General features: G+C 32.9%; 1 long non-coding RNA gene across 1 annotated transcript; it reads right to left on the reverse strand.

Moving 5' to 3' along the window:
• Window positions 1–17,790: 17,790 nt before the first annotated feature.
• On the reverse strand, window positions 17,791–18,383 carry LOC120579733 (uncharacterized). The gene is made up of 2 exons (XR_005645474.1): window positions 18,231–18,383; window positions 17,791–18,123 (listed from the first exon to the last, which is right to left on the reverse strand). It is a non-coding gene; the product is annotated as an uncharacterized lncRNA (long non-coding RNA).
• Between the last annotated feature and the right edge of the window lie 1,843 nt (window positions 18,384–20,226).

Genomic DNA, 20,226 nt, shown 5'->3' on the forward strand with positions numbered 1-20,226 from the left:
GAGATGATTTAGGGGATTATCAGTTAGGAGGACCAGGAAAACAGTTAGGATCTAGGGAAGAATAGATCACTATGCTGCTGTTTAGGTTTAATTAAGTATTTTGATGTTTAAAAACTCTGTTTTTATTTCTCTGTTTGTCTTTTGATCATGATTGACTAAGGATCAAATTGCTGCTAGTATGTGCGCATATGAACAATGCTTTTTGATGTTTTGAAATGCTAGGTTTGATACCTTGTAATGATATTCATGATTTATGAATTATGTTGTTTATGTTATATATTGTCATCTTGCATATTAAATCTTGAATGCATGATTTGAGGGGGGAGTTCTTTGATAAAATTATCAAACTCAATTGTCCATAAACAAATTCTGGAAAACTCTCAAAATGGCACAAAATTTTGGTTGCTAAAATTGAGGGGGAGTTTTTAACAAATTTTTCAAAAACTCAAAATCAAAATCAAAATAAATTATAAATGTTTGTCATCATCAAAAAGGGGGAGATTGTTGAGACAAAATCCTTATTTGATGTTTTAAAGATTACAAACATATTATATTTATTTAATCTTGTTATCTACTAATTCGTTTTGTGAGAATTTGTTTCATGAGAATGAAATGAGAACGTTCTGGCGAAAACGATGAAAATGGAACAGTACATCAAAAGCGAGCAAGTCTGCACAGCAAGAAAACATGGCTGATTATGTCTATTGGGCCATAAGAAAAGCTTTAAGCCCATTTGGAAAAGTAAAGCCCATTAAAAGGATAAGATCACATGGCTTACTTAAGCATGACATCACTAAAACAAAAGGACATGACATCATCAGAAGTGGGCAGCAAGTTATACAGCTCATTACAGCTGGTTATCTCATGCGCAAGCAAAGCAACAGCGCTTTCAAAGTCAGGCAAATCAGAAAGAACATTCTGAGAACGTTCTTGCTATTTTAAAGAAGAAAAGAGAAATCAATTGAGACTTTGGACAGCTATCAAAAATGTGTCCAACAACTCTATTTTCTCCCTTGATCACCAAGACACTCCTCACCTATAAATACAAGGGCCTTTGAAGGTCATAAGCAAGAGTTTTGCAAGCTAATATCTCTCAAAGTGAAAATCATCACTACAAACAAAGCTCTTCTCAAACAAAGCAAATTCCAAGCTCTCTCACTATATCTCTTGGATCATCTCTCTTGAATTTGCCTCTTGTAAAACTCAAATAAAGATTTGAGTATTTATTCGATCCAAACAAATCTCTTCATACAAAGTGTGTTGTATTTCTCAAAGTCTATTGGGCTTAATAGTTTTGAGATAGAAAATTCCAGCCTTTCTTTTGCTAGTGTGCAAAGAATTGTATAAGTCTGTTGAGGTTGATAATACAAGTGTTACGGACTGATCTAGTGTGATCAAGATATTGTAGTGCTAGTCAGAAGTTTCTGTTAGCAAGAAAACTATAGTGGATAATCTCACACGAGGTGTGGGGACTGGAAGTAGCCGGGTTTGGTGAACCAGAATAACTCTCCTGTGTTATTCTTCTCTCTCTCTCTCTCTCTCTCTCTCTCTCTCTCTCTCTCTCTCTCTCTCTCTCTCTCTCTCTCTCTCTCTCTCTCTCTCTCTCTCTCTCTCTCTCTCTCTCTCTCTCTCTCTCTCTCTCTCTCTCTCTCTCTCTCTCTCTCTCTCTCTCTCTCTCTCTCTCTTTAAAGTTACACAACACACACACACACACATTATTTTATTAATCTCTAGAACATTATGGTCCTTGCTAAAATAATCTTTTATTTTTAACTTAACATCATTTTTCTCATTCTGCTTATAATCATTCTTCAGAACGTCCTGTTCTAAATCAATTAATTGTTATATACTCTAATCTTGTTAAACTAACATACACCAAGATTATTCTTGAGTATATAAATCTAAACTTAATTTTCAGGAATAATTTTTAAAAGGGTCACAATTCAAACCCCCCCTTTATTGTGACGTTTATTGCTACTTCAGGTAACAGTACCCATTCTTTATATATTATTAATAAAAATAATAGAAAACAAATAAATACTTTGATTGGTGTCAACTTAGGGTTGTGTTACCCACATTTTATTGATGGGTAAGGAGGTTGTCACCAACAAAACATATTTTCTCAATTATTAAGAACGGGGGATTAAATAGTTTGCTAAAAAATTCCAAAGCATTATCCGTCCATTCACCAAACATGTAATAGATAAATATAAACTATTTAAATTATATAACTATAATATTTAAAATCTTAACAAATTTATAAAAAAATATCAAAATCATTTTAACCATGTACCTTAGATTAAAAATGATTTAAATTTTAGAATAATCAAAATATTTTTATTTATGCTTGTTCAACAGATAAAATGGTAATGCCTATTGATTGATGAATATTTCTTAATTAAACGTCTTGGTCAATGGTAATGTCTATTGAATGGTGAGTATTTCCACATTAAATGTCCATTAAAACAATGGTTCCTTATAAATTTTAGTACTTGGAAAAAAAATTAAACTAATAAAAAAATATTAATGTAAAATATATACCTAGAATGGTACATATATTGTTTAATTTAGGATATGTATTATAAAAAATACCTTGAATGGTGAATATTTTGAATCGTAGGATAATCCGTCTAGGATATAAAAGGGTGAGGTTTATTTGGTTCTTATAACAAATAACAGATGTCTATGTTTTTGTGTCGATAGTAAATTTAATCTCAGTTTTTTAAAAAAAAAATCATCTTCTATTTTATTTATAAAAATTAAAATATTAACAGTGTCTGAAAATATATGTAACACTTTTTTTTTTTTTAACCAAAAAAGTAATGCAAAGAGCATTACCGAATATATATAAAAAGAAAAAGAGCAAAATACAAACAAACAAAAAGGGGGAACTAGGTCAAGACCCTTTCAAAATGAAGAAAACCTAAAACTAGGCATACCCAGTCGGTTTCTGCCATAATCATGCCTAATACAGTCAGGGAGGGAGGGGAACCAAGCAAATGAAGACAATGCTAGTCCAACATTAGCCATGCTGTCTGCACAAGAGTTCCCCTCTCTGTATATGTGAGTAACCAAAAAATTCATACTTCTAACATGTTCCAAACAATTCAACCATTTGTTTCTTAAGCTCCAAGGCACCATATTCAGATTTTTAAAAGCTAAAACAGCCAGCTGCGAGTCAGTTTCAAGCCAGATATTTCTCCAATTATTTTCAACAGCAATATTAATGGCAGTGATAACTCCCAAGAGTTCAGCGTTGAAGGCTGAGTTGGTGTTCAGGTTTTGCGCAAAAGCACCAAGAAAAATACTGTTTTGATCTCTAAAAACCCCTCCACATGAAGCTTTGGTAGGGTTCTTCGTCAAGGCACCATCTGTATTAACCTTAATCCAAGGAGGAATAGGAGGGATCCACATGACTTCTTTGATCAATGGGGCTCTAGGGGGGTGGATGTTGATCTTGAAAACTTTCAAAAAAACAAATTCATCCATGTTGACAAATGAGGTGAGCTTTGTTCTATTACCTGTAAGAGAGACCGCAGCTATGATGTTGTTGATTGCAGATTTCCAGTGAATTTTTTTGTCATTGAATCTTGCTTGATTTCTAATGAACCAAATTGTGGAGAGAATGTTGATGATGACAGCCTTGACCACCACTTTGCATTGAGGTGTCCATCTTTTATCACACACTTTCCATATATCATCAGCTGTAGTAAGTTGCAGATTGGTGTTAAGCAAAGAAGCAAGCCAAGTCCATAACTTCTTAGCTAAGGAGCATTGGAAGAAAAGATGAAAAGTGGATTCAGGAGCATGTTTACAAGAGCTGCATATTGAAGCAATACTACACCCTCTTCCCATCATATTCTCATCTGTGGGTAATTTGTTGTGCATGAGCCTCCAAGCAAGAATAGATTTGGAAGGTGGAATGTCAGCTGACCAGACCTTCTTTGCCCATTGAAAATGTTGTGAAATAGGAGATTTATGAGTATAGGCTTCTTTAAAAGAGAGGTCACCAGATATATGTAACACTTCAAACACATTAAAAGTTATGGTCAATGATAATGTCTGTTGAATGTGAATATTTTTTTTTTAAATATTACCTTTAAAAGTTGTGGTTCACAATAATGCAATAATTGTGCTTTAATTCTTTTAAAGGAATTGTGCTCTAATTTTTTTTTTGTTTTTTTGAATTGTGCTTTAACGTAAAATGCAGTTAGATGGGTATATTTTAATTGCTAAATGGATAGCACGACCATGAGAAAAAATGGACATTTAACGTGTACCATATATCCTAAATGGATTATCAATATTGTTATCGCTATGAATAAAACGGTTCGACATAAATGGATAGTCCATTTTAATTCAAAATAAAACTCATTTTGCTCTTGACTTATAAAAAAAATCAACATAAAACGGTTCAATATAAACGGTTCAATAACTTCTTTTTTGACAAAAAAAAAACGGTTCAATAACATTTTTTTGTTGAAGGATAATATTTTATATTGTTTTATTTTAACGATAATATTTTACACATTTCAATGAAGATTATTACAATCGGATGAGACAAAATGATATGGAAAAAAAAAATCAATCTTAATAATTTTGATTATAGATGGAACAATTTTCAATTTTAACGTTAAACATTAGTAAAAAACTAATATTGAAAAATAATCTAAAATTCACAAAAAAATTGAACAAATCACCAATAATGTAAACTACTAAAAAGTTCAAAATTTAAAAATCAAGACCTCTAGCCAATTTTATTGATTCATTAAAACCATCTCTAAAGATTTAGAAAGTTTGTCTCTATTCATGTCCCACACAAAGTCATAGGGCGAAGGATTTGAACTATCATGTTCCATGTCTCTTAAAAAGAAGATCTATAATTTTATTTTTGTGTTCATTAATTTCGTTGAATAACAAATTACAAAGAAGCAAATAATAAATTTCCATAATATACAATAAGGTCTTATCAATATTATAATATTATGAAACCATATGACAGTTCTTACACCATTTTTTCGAAGATGCATATCAAAGTTGAAAGTACAACATAATCATTAATCTATAGAAACACTACTATTTAGAACGTGAAATATCTATTGTTTACGAAAGAAACTATATCTCTAAAACTAATTAGATGAATAGTTCTACAAAAGAATAATCATTGCTTAAAAAACTAATAAAATATATTCATTCTAATCACAGTGTTTAATCCAATTTATTCAGAGTTCACACCATCTGTTGATTCTTTCATCATATTCGACGTTTGAGATCCACTTCTGCAACAACTAAATAGAAAGTGAATAAAGATCAAGAATAATTGACAAAGAATAACATAGAGAAGTTAGTTTAATTTTTGTTTTTTTTTTTTGAATAATGAAGTTTGTTTAATTGTTGTACCAATGAAAAAACATTAGGAATTGATCCGGTATTAAAAATTAGATCTAAGCAGAAAAAAATTAGAATAAGAAGTAAAAATGAATAAAATAGAAGAATGATCTCGAGAAATTTTTCAAAATTTTAGTATAAATCTCGAAATTGAGTGAGAATTTTGAAACCAAAAGTATAGCAGTGATATAAAAATTATGAGTTGTAACTGAAAATGGTGTAAAAAGTGTGAGTCTCAAACACAATATTTATAGCAAACATGTACGAAGCAATTACGAAAAAAAATTCCCCTTAATTTATGGATGTAGTAATTGATAATTAAATTGTACAATAATTATCAACAATTTGTATGATTAAAATTGAAAAGAAAAAAAATACTCATGATGTACAACATCTTTATTAAAAAAAAAGTACTCATGATGTACATCTCTATTTAATTTTTTTTATTTAAATGTGTAAAAAATTGTAAATGTGTTCAAAAATCAAATGTATAATTTTTTTTCATGAATGTAGAAAATAATTTAACTTATGAGTTTGTGAAAATGACATAGCTCATGTTAATATCATAAAAAAATGAGACGAAAGGTGTGCTAAGTTTAATGTTGTAATAACAACGTCATTAATATTCTTCTCTCCTTCTCAAACCCTAGCCGTCACCCCCTTTCTTCTTCTTCTTGTTGTCAGAGGGGTTGTTGTCAGAGGGGTGATTTAGGGTCAATTTTGACCCAAAAATCACCCCTCCGATTTGTTTTTCCTTCTACCTTAATTGAATAAGTGATTTCACATATTTTATGTTTTCTTTCATTTGTTTTTGTGATTTCGTCGTCTCTGAACGACTCTGTTTGTTTTGATTTTCCGTCTTTGTGCGGTGTGTTTTTTATTTCCCGTCTTAGTGCGGTGTTTATTTGATTCAGGTTGAAAGATTAGCTTTGAACAGGAGCATATCCGATCAATAACAATGACTTTGGCGTCGTCAACGTTGCAGATCCGAAGACATGAGGATTCCGGAGACTTGAATATAGTCATATTAGTCATATTTGTAGGCATAGGTACTTGCCGTTTTATGCTATTAACATGGATGATGTGAGTTTGTTCACATATTCATCCTTTTTGTTTTTATAGCGAATTTGGATTTGTATTGTATCGATGTACTCTATCAATTTGAATGAATGAATATCGTTTATTTTTGTCAAAAAAAAAAAAACAACGTCATTAATATGTTAAAACAAAATAAACAATGTCATCTTGTCAAAAAAAAAAGTCATTAAATCCTTTTATTTGTTTCATTCGATGATAATAAATTACGAAGATATTTTGTAGGCTCTTCTTAATGAAACAGTCTATATTACGCCATCTATTTAATAATTTATCGGTTTTATTGGTCTGGTCTTAAATCAGTTTTGCTCCCAAAACACCAATCTGGCAAAAGATGGAGGATCAGTCTTAAATCAGCCTTAAATCAGTTTTAATGGCAAGGTCCAAAGATAGAGAATCATTATGAGCAAAAGGAAACATGTTTTTTTTTTTTGTTTTGTTTAATAATATGGCTCGATATAAGTTATAAAATATTAACAAAAACATAAAAAACTATAATGTAAATCTTTATATTTATTTCTTGTTAATAACATGGCTACTTGATCCCCGTGAGCTTAGCTCAGTTGGTAGGGATATTGCATGTTATATGTAGGAGTCGGGGTTCGAACCCCGGAAACTCCACTTCTCCACAATTAAATTGTGTGAGCTCTAGCCACTAGACTACTTGACAAAAAAAAAATGGCTACTTGATATAAGTTATAAAATATATAACAATAGTCTTAAATTTACCCCGGTTTCCCTAAAAAAAAATCAGTTTAATCGGTCAAATAAAAGCCGAATAAAAAATCAATAGGACTATTAATTTAATGGCATCTGATCGATTTCCATAAAAAAATACAATATTTTCCATTAAAAAATTATTATTAATTTTTTTTTTGGAGAGAATTTACATATTGCATTACATTATAATACAAATAATAATATAATATAATTGATACACATGGTTCCAAAAATTAATTAGGAAAGTTTTAATAATGCAAAGTTATAATAATTCCAAAAATAATGCATAAGAATAAAACAATATAAGAGTGCCACATGTCGTGACTTCATGAAATTCTAAAACATTGAAATGTAGTGACACATGTCAAGAGCAAAAGAGTAGAGAATTATTTCCATAAAAGTCTATGAAATGGGTCATAAATTTATATTATATAGATATAGATTATCTAGGAGGTTGAACTCGTGGGGCAACAATTACATTAGCTTTGGTGGAAGAATTGTTCTCCTAAATTCCGTGTTGAATGTTATTCCTATCTTTTACCTATCTTGCTTTAAGATGCTGGTGAAGGTGTGGAAGAAGGTGATGCGAATCCAACGAGGGTTTTTATGGGAAGGAGTTGGTGGTGGCAAAAAGATTAGTTTGGTGAAGTGGGACATAATTTGTACTAAAAAATCGAAAGGCGGGTTAGGGGTGAGAAATGTGAAAATGGTAAACTTGAGTTTACTAGCTAAGTGGAAATGGAGGTTAATTCAAGGGGATCACGATCTATGGGAGGATGTTTTAGTGGAAAAGTATGGCCGGAATATCATCAATATCGCTTACGGTAGTAGTGACACGTGGCCTAGGTGGGAGTCTAAATGGTGGTTGGACTTGGTCCGCTTAGAGGAAGGTGAAGAGCATCCTTGGTTCAATGCGGTTGTGGCTCGGCTAGTGGGGAATGGGATGGATACTAGTTTTTGGAAGGTGGCTTGGCAGGGGGTACACCGTTCATGCTCAAATATCCTAGACTCGCTCCTTGTCAAACCAACAAGAGGCTACGGTGGATGATATGAGACCGGGAGGAACGTGGTTGTGGATTTGGAGGCGTAGACTTTTTGTGTGGGAAGAAAATCTTCTAACAAATTTGTTGGAAGATTTGGATAGTTTTGTTCGACTCATGAGGTGGATAGATGGAGTTGGGGATTAGAGAGTAATAGTGGTTTCTCGGTGAAATCGCTTTATACGAAATTAGAACTCTTGATGTTGGGGGAGAATGGATGTTCGAAGGGTGAGATGAGGGTTTTTAGGCAAATTTGGAAGTCTGGGGCGCCTTCAAAAGTGGTGAACTTCGAGTGGAAGCTTCTTCACGATCGTATACCCACTAGAGTAAATTTGGAAATTAGAAATTGTTTACCGACGGACAGAGCATCCAATTGTATTTGGTGTGATACGGGGAGCGAATCAACAGTTCATGTCTTCCTACATTGTCAAATGGCGAGGGATATTTGGTTATGTCTAATGCGGTGGGTAAATCGTAGTTTCTTAATCCCCCCAAATTTATTCAATTATTGGGAGTGTTGGAATATCGGTGGCTATCATAAAAGAGTTCGGAATGGTTGGAGAATGATTTGGCAAGCGGCAATTTGGGTTATGTGGAAAGATAGAAACGATCGTATTTTCAACAATGTCGCTAAAAGCGTGGATGATCTATTAGAATAGATTCAAGTGATTTCGTGGAGGTGGTTTTTGGGTAGAACAGATAGCCAGGCGTGTATGTTTTATGAGTGGAAGTGATATCCGGAGAAATGTTTAAAGAGGTAAGGGGCCAGGTCAGTGGATATTGCGTCTGAGATATTGGTGAGCTACTCGGCTGTTCTGTGTTTGGGTGTTTTTTGGTTGCTAGTTTGCCTGCAGGTGCGCAGTTCTGCTGGCTGTGTTTGGGTGGCAGCAGCTTTTCCCTTGCTGCCTGTGTCACTAGCAGCGTGCTTCTGCTGGTGTGGGAGGAGTTATTCACCTTCTGTTTGTATTGTTTTTTGGGGGCAGTGGGGCTATGGAGCTGAATTCTAGTGGTTATAACTAGATTTCAGAGTCATAACTCTAGCATAGTTATGCATGGCTTGCTTTTTCTTTGCGCCTTTGTTTAGGGTGTTCTTGTGGAGTTTTTGTGATGTTACGCCTATATGCACCATCTTTGTATTTTTTTCTCCGCCTCTTTGTGTCTTGCGAGAGTTTCGGTTTCAATACTATTTGCCGTTTCAAAAAATATATAATACAAATAGCCATGTCATAAGCATTATACATACGTCATTAAATAAATCTTCAATCTCAACATGGGAGTAAAATCTCAACAACATAGTCAATACCAAAATAAAAGAAAGACCGACATCCTAAATCAGAGCCCTAAACTAAAACACCAAAAACAGATAATGGAGGAAGCTCCCGCTATCCTCAAGCACTCACCAAGCAAGAAACAAAACTACTCCTGCACGCCTTCTACCCATTCATACAAATAGGTAGGCGGTCAATCAAAGACCATAGAGGGTTAGCTTCACATCATCATAATTAAGCATAAACAATTGAAAAGGTTTCCATCATATTGAACTTCAATTAGTTAAACAAAAGAGAATTCAACTTCAATGTTATTCATCAACACAAATAAATTCACAACATCACAAGTATGCAATTCATCCATCACATCCATCACCAAACACATAAACAATTAGGACTCATGTCAATTCATGCAATGCGCCTAGACACGACTCTTACATGCATGTGGTACCATTCATCACCAAGGTTGTCATCTCATGATGCAACAAAAACATCATTGTCAACAGCTATAATCAACGGCTATATGGATGTAAACATCTGACACAACATATGATGACTGAACATATGACTTTATCAACCATGCATATGTTCACAACAATTCAACGGCTATAATCAACAGCTATATACATATATACATGCATTCACCACCAATCGCATCCAATTAAGTATGTATAAAATTCACCATCAACAATCAACATTTAGTATATTCAGCATCAACAACATCGACGACTTCACTATCAAATCATCAACAAGAGACAACACTTTGAAAGAAAATCATATAAAGAATTTAACCCATACTAATCAAACATATAAAATTGCCTCAACAAAACACATGCACTACTCACATATGTTCATAGTAGCTTAGGCATATGAGTATCCTAGGCCAATTCTAAGAAATCACCAAATCATGACAAGTTTATCCCTTTTCTTCATTTTCAAAGTTATCCGACAAAACAAATCAAACACGTTTGGAAACCTCAACTAAGTATATACACAAATAACATATGAGTGCAGTAGTGTATACATCAACGTTTCATAGGCCAATTCATTTAAATTATAAAGTTGTGCAAAGTTCGTGTCATTTTACCGTTTCTCAAAGAATTCAAGTTTTCAAAGCAAAACCAAGTTAAAGTCCATGAATCCCATCCAAAATATTTTTACAAATCATAACAATACTAGACAACCTTAGTCCTACACTTTTTCCTTGAGAAATCAAGTTTTTCGGAAAATTCATGTTCTTGAACTATTTTCAAAATTTTTTGATACGATTGATGAGTAAAACCGCAAGTGCACAGTTCTACCGAAGTAAGAAAAAGAGAGTATCGTTCCAACAGGGAATTGTTCAATTCAATTAATTTTAGTTGATGATTAGAGAGAGTTTCAGTTGCAAAGTTAGGGTTTTTAAATGGTTGGAAATCTTCTTATTCCTAAACAAAGCTTTGTTGCCCTAATTTTAACCTAATATTTTAGCAACTTTTCCCTCCTTCAAAACCTAACCATATTTCCTAATTCCCCTTCTCCAAACCCTAACCATGATTTCCTAACTTCACTCCTCATAAAACCTATCTAATTGATTTCCATAAACCATATCTCCTAACTCCCCTCCTCCAAACCCTCACCAATATATTTTAATCCTTTCTCCTAAACCGAAATCTCTTTCTAAAACCGTACCTTTCTCTTAAACCGAAATTTCTTAATCAACATGGCTTCCATAAACATTCAGACTTTGCTGCAATACCACTGCCTCACTGGTAACCATATCTTCATTCCACTCTGGTTTATACTAAATATATAGACTTTTGCTCTTATTCCTCGCTATTGTAAAGTATAAATCATTCTTTCAATCCCTTTTAATCTTTTGTAGGTCCGCTGGTGAAAAACCCTCTTTACGATCTTGACAAAGCAATCAACAAGCTGAGACTGAAATACAGATCATATATCGTTGAATATGACATTGACGATGTATGTGTTTTTTGCGAAATATACCTATTCTTAATTATTTGCATTCTATTTTATCAACGTTTGTGATGTTTTTGTTTGTTATTTTTTTAGGGTGCAGTATGCTTGCCAAACATGTTTGGCGGTGATTTTGGAGATCAAATTGGGCGTTATGCAATATTGACTGATCCTAAGTCCAACAAGTTTGAAGTATTGGTCGACAAAGTAAACGAAGCATTTTTTTTCACAAACGGATGGAAAGCGATTCGTGACTTTTACGGAATCGATCTTGGTGCCTAGATTACCTTGGTTTTTGTTGGTGACGAACAGTTTGATATACAGTTGACTGATAGGTTTCACAAGAGTATCCCCTACCCGGTTTTTGATCCCCCTATGCATTTTCTTCTAGACAAGATGAATTTGCAAGCAACTTTCGTGTAGGTGTGAAGATCAGAGGGGGTGCTCCGATGGTTGGGTCACATGATACCATCTACCTTGATGTTATTTACAATTAGTCCATGTTTAGATAAATTGTGCAACACCTTTCCACTTTGAATTTTAAGTTTTAGTTTCTTAGAGTTTTGGAAGCATCTATTTTTGTCTTTGAATTTAGCAAATGTCCCTTGAATTTTATAAATAATTTAGCCTTGCTTGCTTTGATTTTTGATTTATATATTTGTGTTTGTGCTCCTCAAACTATATTTAGTAGCATTGTTGTGTTATTGAAGCATTTTAGTAGCATAGCTTTTAGTAACATTATTAGTAACAATTACTACCTTTTGGTGACACTTTTAGTAACATTATTACTAACAATTACTAATCCTGATCTCTAAAATATGTTTTGGGTGGAATCAAACTAAAATCCTAATCATAATTTCTCTCATTCAAGTAACTAAGAAATTTCATCCACATCTCTAAAGTAACTTTTTGGTGGAAACAAACTAAACTCCTTATTTATCTCATTCAAATAATTATGGGGTTTCATCCACATCTCTAAAATATATTTTGAGTGGAAACAAACTAAAAATCCTAATTTCTATCATTCAAGTAACTACTAAAGATGTCATCCACATCTCTAAAATATTTTTTAGATGGAAACAAACTAAAATCCTAATCCTAATTTCTCTCATTCAAGTAACCAAGAGATTTCATCCACATCTCTAAAGTAACTTTTTGGTGAAAACAAACTAAAATCCTTATTTCTCTCATTCAAATAAGTAAGAGATTTCATCCACATCTCTAAAATATGTTTTGGGTGGAAACAAACTAAAAATCCTAATTCCTCTCATTCAAGTAACTACTACATTTCAGCCGAGTCAACTATCTTAATCATTTGTTCTGCGCCCCTAAACCCTATTTACAAGTCAATTCTTAAGTGAAACACACTGCCCCATCAAGAATATTAATTTCATATTATTTGTATTTATCTTTATCCTAAAAATGTTGGGCATTTCCTAAATTTATTCCACTTCAAGTGCATCCATTTGTCTGCGCCCTTCCTATTTACATGTCAATTCTTAAGTAAAAAAAAAATGCCTCATCAAAAATATTAATTTCATTTTATTCATATTAATCTTTATCCTAAAATGTTGGGCATTTCCTAATTTTGTTCCACTATTTTGTGCTTATCGTGATAAGTAATACTCTTTATTGTTCAACCATCATATCTTACTCACACGTATTGTTCGAGGGGTGGTTTAAAAATATTGATTAATGACGAGGACGGCGATTATACCGATGTTGCATCAAATGTGGTCTACAAAGAAGTTTTCCGTAATGTGTAGGACTTTTTTGTGTACTATTCATTTTCTTACTTATTGAAACTATTTGCATGTCAACGAACTTCAGTTTTCCTTTTAAAATTATATGTTATGTTAAAGTAACAGAAACTGCGTCTTAGAATTATGGAACAATAACAAAGTCTATCGTAATTGACATTATGCTTTGATTCACGACAATTTTTACATTCAAGCGAACTACATTGTTTTATTTTTACATGAATATTTACTTCTTAAAATGACCCGTGCGTTAGCATGGGTCAATGGTCTAGTAATAATAATAAAAGAGTCTTGGGATTATTGGTCGGTCATGGTGATAAACCCTTCACAAATCAAACCTTAAACCTAAAACTTTATGTCAGACCTTCTTTCTAAAGACAAGTTTCTCTTTAGCCTATCACATCTCCTTTCGGTCTCAGTGAATGTGTTTCTCTAGCAACCACGCCTGTTTTCATGGTTGATTGCTATTGAAATCCTTGAAGCTCGAAACTTTATTGTCTCAAGGTTTGCTAGACTATTTTCATGTTTCGCAATCCTTGTCTATATTCACTGGTTCCAATATTAAAACTTCATCTTTCAATCCATCGGTTGATATTTGTGATGAATCAATAACAACTATTAAACTTCATCTTTCGATCCATCGATTAATATTTGTTATTGATTATAAGAACAGTGAAATAGATTAGAACGAAGAGTTACATAAAATTAGGGTTTAAAGCTTGGTTTGATTAGGATTACGTCATTAGACTTATCCAACAATCCCAAGACAAGAAGAGTCTACTCACTCATATTCATCATAGACATAGAGAAGAAGAAGAAGAACATAAATAAAATAACAAGAAAGTAAAAGAAAGAACTTTTACTAAAGAAGACAATTGTCACTATTGAATTCCAAGAACAAAAGATGAATTGTTGTGATAGCTAGCTACTCTATTTATTGTTTAAAATGACTTAAACCCTAAGAAATATATCACTAGAATGTTTCACAATAAACCACGGGCTTTTAGGTCAGAAATAAACTAATAGGTAGCTTGTCCTTGAAGCAGAAGCAGCAAAAGAAGATCCTGAAGGTTGGCACGGCCGTGTGGCTGGTGGCACGGGCCGTGCCAAATCTCTGACTTGGGGGAATCATATTTTTGTTCTCAATCTTCGTACTTTAAGCACGGATCAACTCCAAATCCTCTTTCTTTTGCTCCAAGACCGAATCTTTAGAATATTTGTTCCTGAAATTAAATAACTTGCAATTGAAGTAAAATAGTTCTAAAAAGGAAATAAAATTAAATAAAACAAACTCAAATATAAATAAAATGAACTCAAATATTATATTAAAAACACTAATTATTGACTCATCAACGATTCACAAAACCAAGTTCAATCTAACTCAATTGATGTTACTAAAGGTTTAGAAAGCTCAAATACATTTAATTACATTAAAAGAATCAGTTTGGAACCACCCGGATCGGCCCCAAATGCCCGGAACCTCAAACAAGGAATGTTGTCACTGAGCGCATTCGCTTCAAGCGACTGTACTCTAGAGAGTACTCACTTGGAGCTCACTTCAAGAGAACAGTCCCCTGTTCTGAATGAACTCTTACGGGTTCACGCCATTTTCCACCCAAAATTCCCAATTTTGGTTCCCCAACACCCAAATTCGTCCCCGAAGTTTGGTTAAAGTTTTACGTACTTAAAAAGGAAATGAATACCATATCAAACTTGAAATCAAACACCATTCCAGCACAATTCATCAATTCAATCCATTTTTCACAAAAACTCTCAACACTCAATTCACACCACAACTTCATAGTCATGAATTCTAATGGCATAAATCAACAACAACAACATCTCACAACAACAAAAATATCATTTAACCATAAGTTCATCAACAATTACAACCACAACATCATTTTAAACCAATTTCAGCAAAAATCAACAAAGTTTCATATAACCACAATTGAAACATGCAAATTCAACAACAACAACATGTTTAGCATCAATTTCACATACATAAACTTAGTATCAAAGTGGGTACACGAAATTCATACTTTGAATCCACAAAAAGCGCAATTCATAAAATAAGCACTTATGAAATTAAGTGGAAAAGGAGCTTTTAGCTTAAATTATGAACGAACATTATCCCTCTACCTCAATTGAGCACAATCCTAGCCTTGGATTCACTTTTGATCCTTGAATCTCTACCATCCTCTTGCTCTTCAAGTTCTTCTCTCTAACCGTTGTTCTCGCTCTTTCTCCCTCTACCTCTCTCAAAAGTTTTGTGAAAAAATGAGTTAATGAGTCTATGTGACCTAATTTCTCTAAAGACTAGAGTTTATATAGGCTCTACACAAATGGGCTCAACCCTCAAATGTTTTAATGGGCTCAAAATTCTCATTAACTAATTCAAAAAGTTTCTACTCACTTAACGGACAAAATAACGAATAGTTACCAGCTCTTGATTAATTATCCTACCCAACTAGTAACTTAGTAAAATAGTGATTCCCACTTAAAACACTAAAAATAATTCTCGTAACCAAAATACAATTTTATCCTTACCCACCAAATGACCAAAATACCCCTGTGTCTAAAATGACTAAAATACCCTCCTTAAGTCAAAATCCACTAATCCTGAATAAAATACACACAGAGATAAATAATCACATACAAGAATATATAAACACACATAATAATTAATAAAAGTAAATCTAGCGAAAATCGGGTTGTTACATGCAGAATCTAAGAATGAGTCTATTATGAAGAATGGACATATGAAGAGCATCAGAAGAAGGATGCCTCACAGAAGCTGGAGAGATATCTGAACAAATTTTGTGTAGGAAATCCGACTCAGAAGCTGACTGGCATACTTGGATCTGAGGGACCCTGAATCTACGTAAGCTTTGTTTTATTTTGTGAGTTGTCTCTCTCATAGTATTTGAAATAGCAGTTCTTTTGTCTACGTGTGCAAACAGACAAAGGACCCCCAAGAACAAAGAGAATGCAACAGATAATTCTTCTTTCAGCGAAGGAAATTTAAAGGACTTTTCAACGGAATTATCCATATAAGGCAAAGGGCCAACATTCTTGATTGAAACTTCTCAACGACTATTTGTGCTGGAACTCTTCTCCAACGTCTCTCATTTCATTGCCTATATAAGTAGTTGAAGACCTGAAGAAGAAGAAGTAACAAGACTCTGTTATTTTACTGTGCCATTATCAAATAAAATAGCGCAAACACTTGAGTTTATCATTCAAGTTTATATCTTAGAAATCCTAAGGAGTCTGTTCATTTGTTTAGTTTACATTGCAATTGTTAAATCGAGTGTAAGAACAAATTAACTTGTTTACCGTTGTGTAAACATTTTAGAAAGTCTCTCGCCTGTGTGCTTGAGTAGATAAGTCTCTTGGTGAAACCTTGAACACCTAGGAGTCTCAGTTAGTTGTGATTGAGTAAGGGAAAGTCTTAAGCAGTTGTGCTTAAGCAAAGGGAAGTCTCTTGGAGTTGTTCTTGCGCAAGAAGTCTTTAGGTAGATATATTCCTAGAGCAGGAAGTCTTAAACAGTTGTGCTTAAGAAGGGCCGTTCCTAGAGTTTTACAGACCTTAGGCATAATATGAGAAAAGGGCCCCTTACATATTAATCATAATTTTTTTCGTTCATTGTTGTGATTTTATCAGGTCGTCTTTTTTTCGTTTTTTCCGTGCTTTTTACTACCAAAAAAGAACAAAAAAATATTAGTGGGTCACATGATCCTAAATGCGTCTCACATCAGTTTCATGATCATGAATGTGTCTCACAAGATTTAGCATTATCAAATTCAATTTTGCAATCCTTTTAATCAATTCAAGAAAGTTGAGAGTTGAAAGTCCGTCGAATTCTTCTATTGAATTCTTGCTGAATCAAGTTGTTCCTTATCTTATATTTGAAGAACCTCTTCTTCAACTACGACTTTACTGTCGAAAACAAACACTTGAAAACTCATGCTAACAGTGTTGCAATCTATGCTGCGAGTTTCGAGTCACGCTGTTATGGGTTCAGTTCCGACAAGTACCTTTCTCTAGTGTTAGCGAGCATCCAATCTTCCGTCAAATGATATGTTCTCTCCATCAGATATGTGCAGAGTTCTGTTACATCTTGCAAGGATTTTAAATTGTAGTGTTTCAAATGTTCAAGAAGAGGGGACCTTTAAGCGCCCGCCAAATACCTGACCATAAGTCCAGACGCTTAATATGAGAGGTGTCCGCCAAAATCTTCCACACAAAGATGATAAGCACTTTTAACGTAGTACATAACATGCTTTCCACTTTCCAAATTAGTTTATCATCCATGAACTTGTTAAGGAAGATCTCAAAATAACAGAAGTTATGTCAGTGCTGAAACTTGCTGAACCGATTCTTGTACCATTTCTTTTAAAAAAATGTACTATTTTAATTTATTTTAAAAATCTACCATTTCTTAAATGCTACTATCCGAGTTTGGATCTTCTCCATTTATCAATTATCAACAAAAAATGCAATTATTTCATAAAAAATTTAATATGGATATGCATAAAATAAAGCTGACTCTTCTGGAGGAAACTAAAATAGCCAACCGAACCTATTTTATTTCATTTCATAATATTGGAACACAAAATATGTTGCAACAACAAACATTTATAATTATTTTATACATTATTAATAATCTCAACCAAACACAATTATTATTTCACAATGTTATCTCATTACTCAGTGTTTGATCGAGGGTGCTCGAATAGGAATTTCTTCAGTGAAGGCTGGTTGAAGATGAACACATTGACACTCATGTGCAACACATGCAATATACATGTGACATTCTGGTATTTTTTCTTTGTGACAATCACTATCTTTGTTACAGTATTCTCTTCTGGCTTGTGATTCCATACACATATCTACATACACAAATAATACACAAAATAATTAGAACAATAGACGAAAGAATTTACAGGTAAATTGGTTAATGTAAAAATTTCAAACCCTCATTATATTGATTTTAGACCTGAAGCAATGATTAAAAAAGCCAACAAGAATGCCATCGTAACAGAAGATATCTTTGCTGTTTCCATCTTTTCTATACAATATACTCTTTACAAGTATGTTTATATAGACAATGATCGTGCATTTCTTTTGACAAGTGGGTGTGTGGGTATATATATGAAATGCTTTTTATAATTTTAAATAGAAAATGAAATAAAAAAATAATGAGCCACATTTATATTTATATTTATAACATACTACTCGTAAACATTTTGTTTTTTTATGGAGAATACTTTAAATCTTTCAAATATAAAATAAAATTAACTTGACTTTTTTTGACAAGAAATTGACCATACTTTTAAATAGTATATTTATGTCTTATATATTTATGGCATATACTATGAAATTGACAGGATATTACAATAATTACAACAGTTTGTCCGCACCGCATCATAATACTTATTACTCTCTCTCACATACATTTTAATTTTCTCTCTCTTATTGTGGATCTTCTAACAGGACCCCTCCAGTAACGCATCAATATTTTTGAGAAATGTTATGAACACTTTCTCTAACACTCGTTTTTTAATTGACTTAAATTATGGTGGGTTTCGCATTTTGGAAATGGGTTCTACTTAAATTGGTGGGTTATATATTGGTTTATCCAATGAGAGAATGAGTGTTGAAAAGAGAGTGTCTATGTAACAATCCGATTTTCGCTAGAATTATTTTAATTAATTTTTATGTATGTTTATATGTGCTTGTATGTGATTATTTGTCTCTATGTGTATTTTATTCGGGATTAGTGAATTTTGACTTAAGAAGGGTATTTTATTCATTATAGACTCAGGGGTATTTTGGTCATTTGGTGAGCAAGGGTAAAATAGTTTTTTGGTTACGAGAATTATTTTTCGTGTTTTAAGTGGGAATAACTATTTTTACTAAGTTAACAGTGAGTTGTAGTAATTAATTAGAGACAGTAATTATTTGTTATTTGACGGTTAAGTGAGTAGTAACTCGGTGAATTAGTTAGCAAGAATATTGAGCACATTAAGACAACCAGGGTTTGAGCCAATTTGTGTAGTGACTATATAAACACTAGTCTTATGAGGAATTTGGTCATTACTTTCATTTACTCACTTTCACAAAACATTTTAAGATAGAGGTAGAAAGAGAGAAAGGAGATCTTGACGAGCAAAGAAGAACTAGAAAAGAGAAAGCTTGGGTTGGTGGCTAGGAGCTAAATTGAAGCTAGAAATTGAATTCTTGAAGAATAGAGGTAAGGGGGATAGTCTCTTTTCACTATTAAGCTATAATCTCTTAATTTCTCTTATGTGTTTAAGTGCTTTTGTGATAATTGTGACTTCTTGTGGTTTTGAATGATGAAATTGAATTCTTGAAGAATAGAGGTAAGGGTGATATTTCTCTAAAAATGTTCAGTGGTTCCTGAACATAACATCGTGTCGTGATTTCCAAAATTGTGACACGATTTTCTATGAAGCATTTTCTTCGTATCTCACTATTTTTTACCCCTTTTCGTTCCGAACTGGGTTTCGGTGTAAACATGAAAGTTGTAGATATGGGTGCTAGGGTTCTAATGGCTTTGGTTTGACTTAAAAATGTTTTCTCGATTTTGCATTATGTTAAAAATACTACAAGTATGTTTTGATGCATTTTTATGAAAATTCAACATAAATATTTTTAAGTGAACCCAAAAGCTACGGTTGGTCCCAAACCTCAAAACTTGAGTTCTACGAGTTTAATTAGGATTTTTAAGAGTATTTAAACTACTGCACTCATATGTGAATTGTGTATATACTCGGTTGAGGCATTTGAACTTGCTTACTTTGAATTTAGAGGGTTTATCGGAAAATGCTAGTTTTCATAAACTTAGACGAAATTTTTCAAACTAATGTTTTATGAATGGATAACTTGTAGAAGACTTTGAATTCATGTTTATATGATAGAATGAGAATGAATTGATGATGATTGGGTGTCTAATATGTGGAATGTTAAGA

This window comes from Medicago truncatula, chromosome 3 (assembly GCF_003473485.1).
Source record: "Medicago truncatula cultivar Jemalong A17 chromosome 3, MtrunA17r5.0-ANR, whole genome shotgun sequence".
Classification (NCBI taxonomy): domain Eukaryota; kingdom Viridiplantae; phylum Streptophyta; class Magnoliopsida; order Fabales; family Fabaceae; genus Medicago; species Medicago truncatula.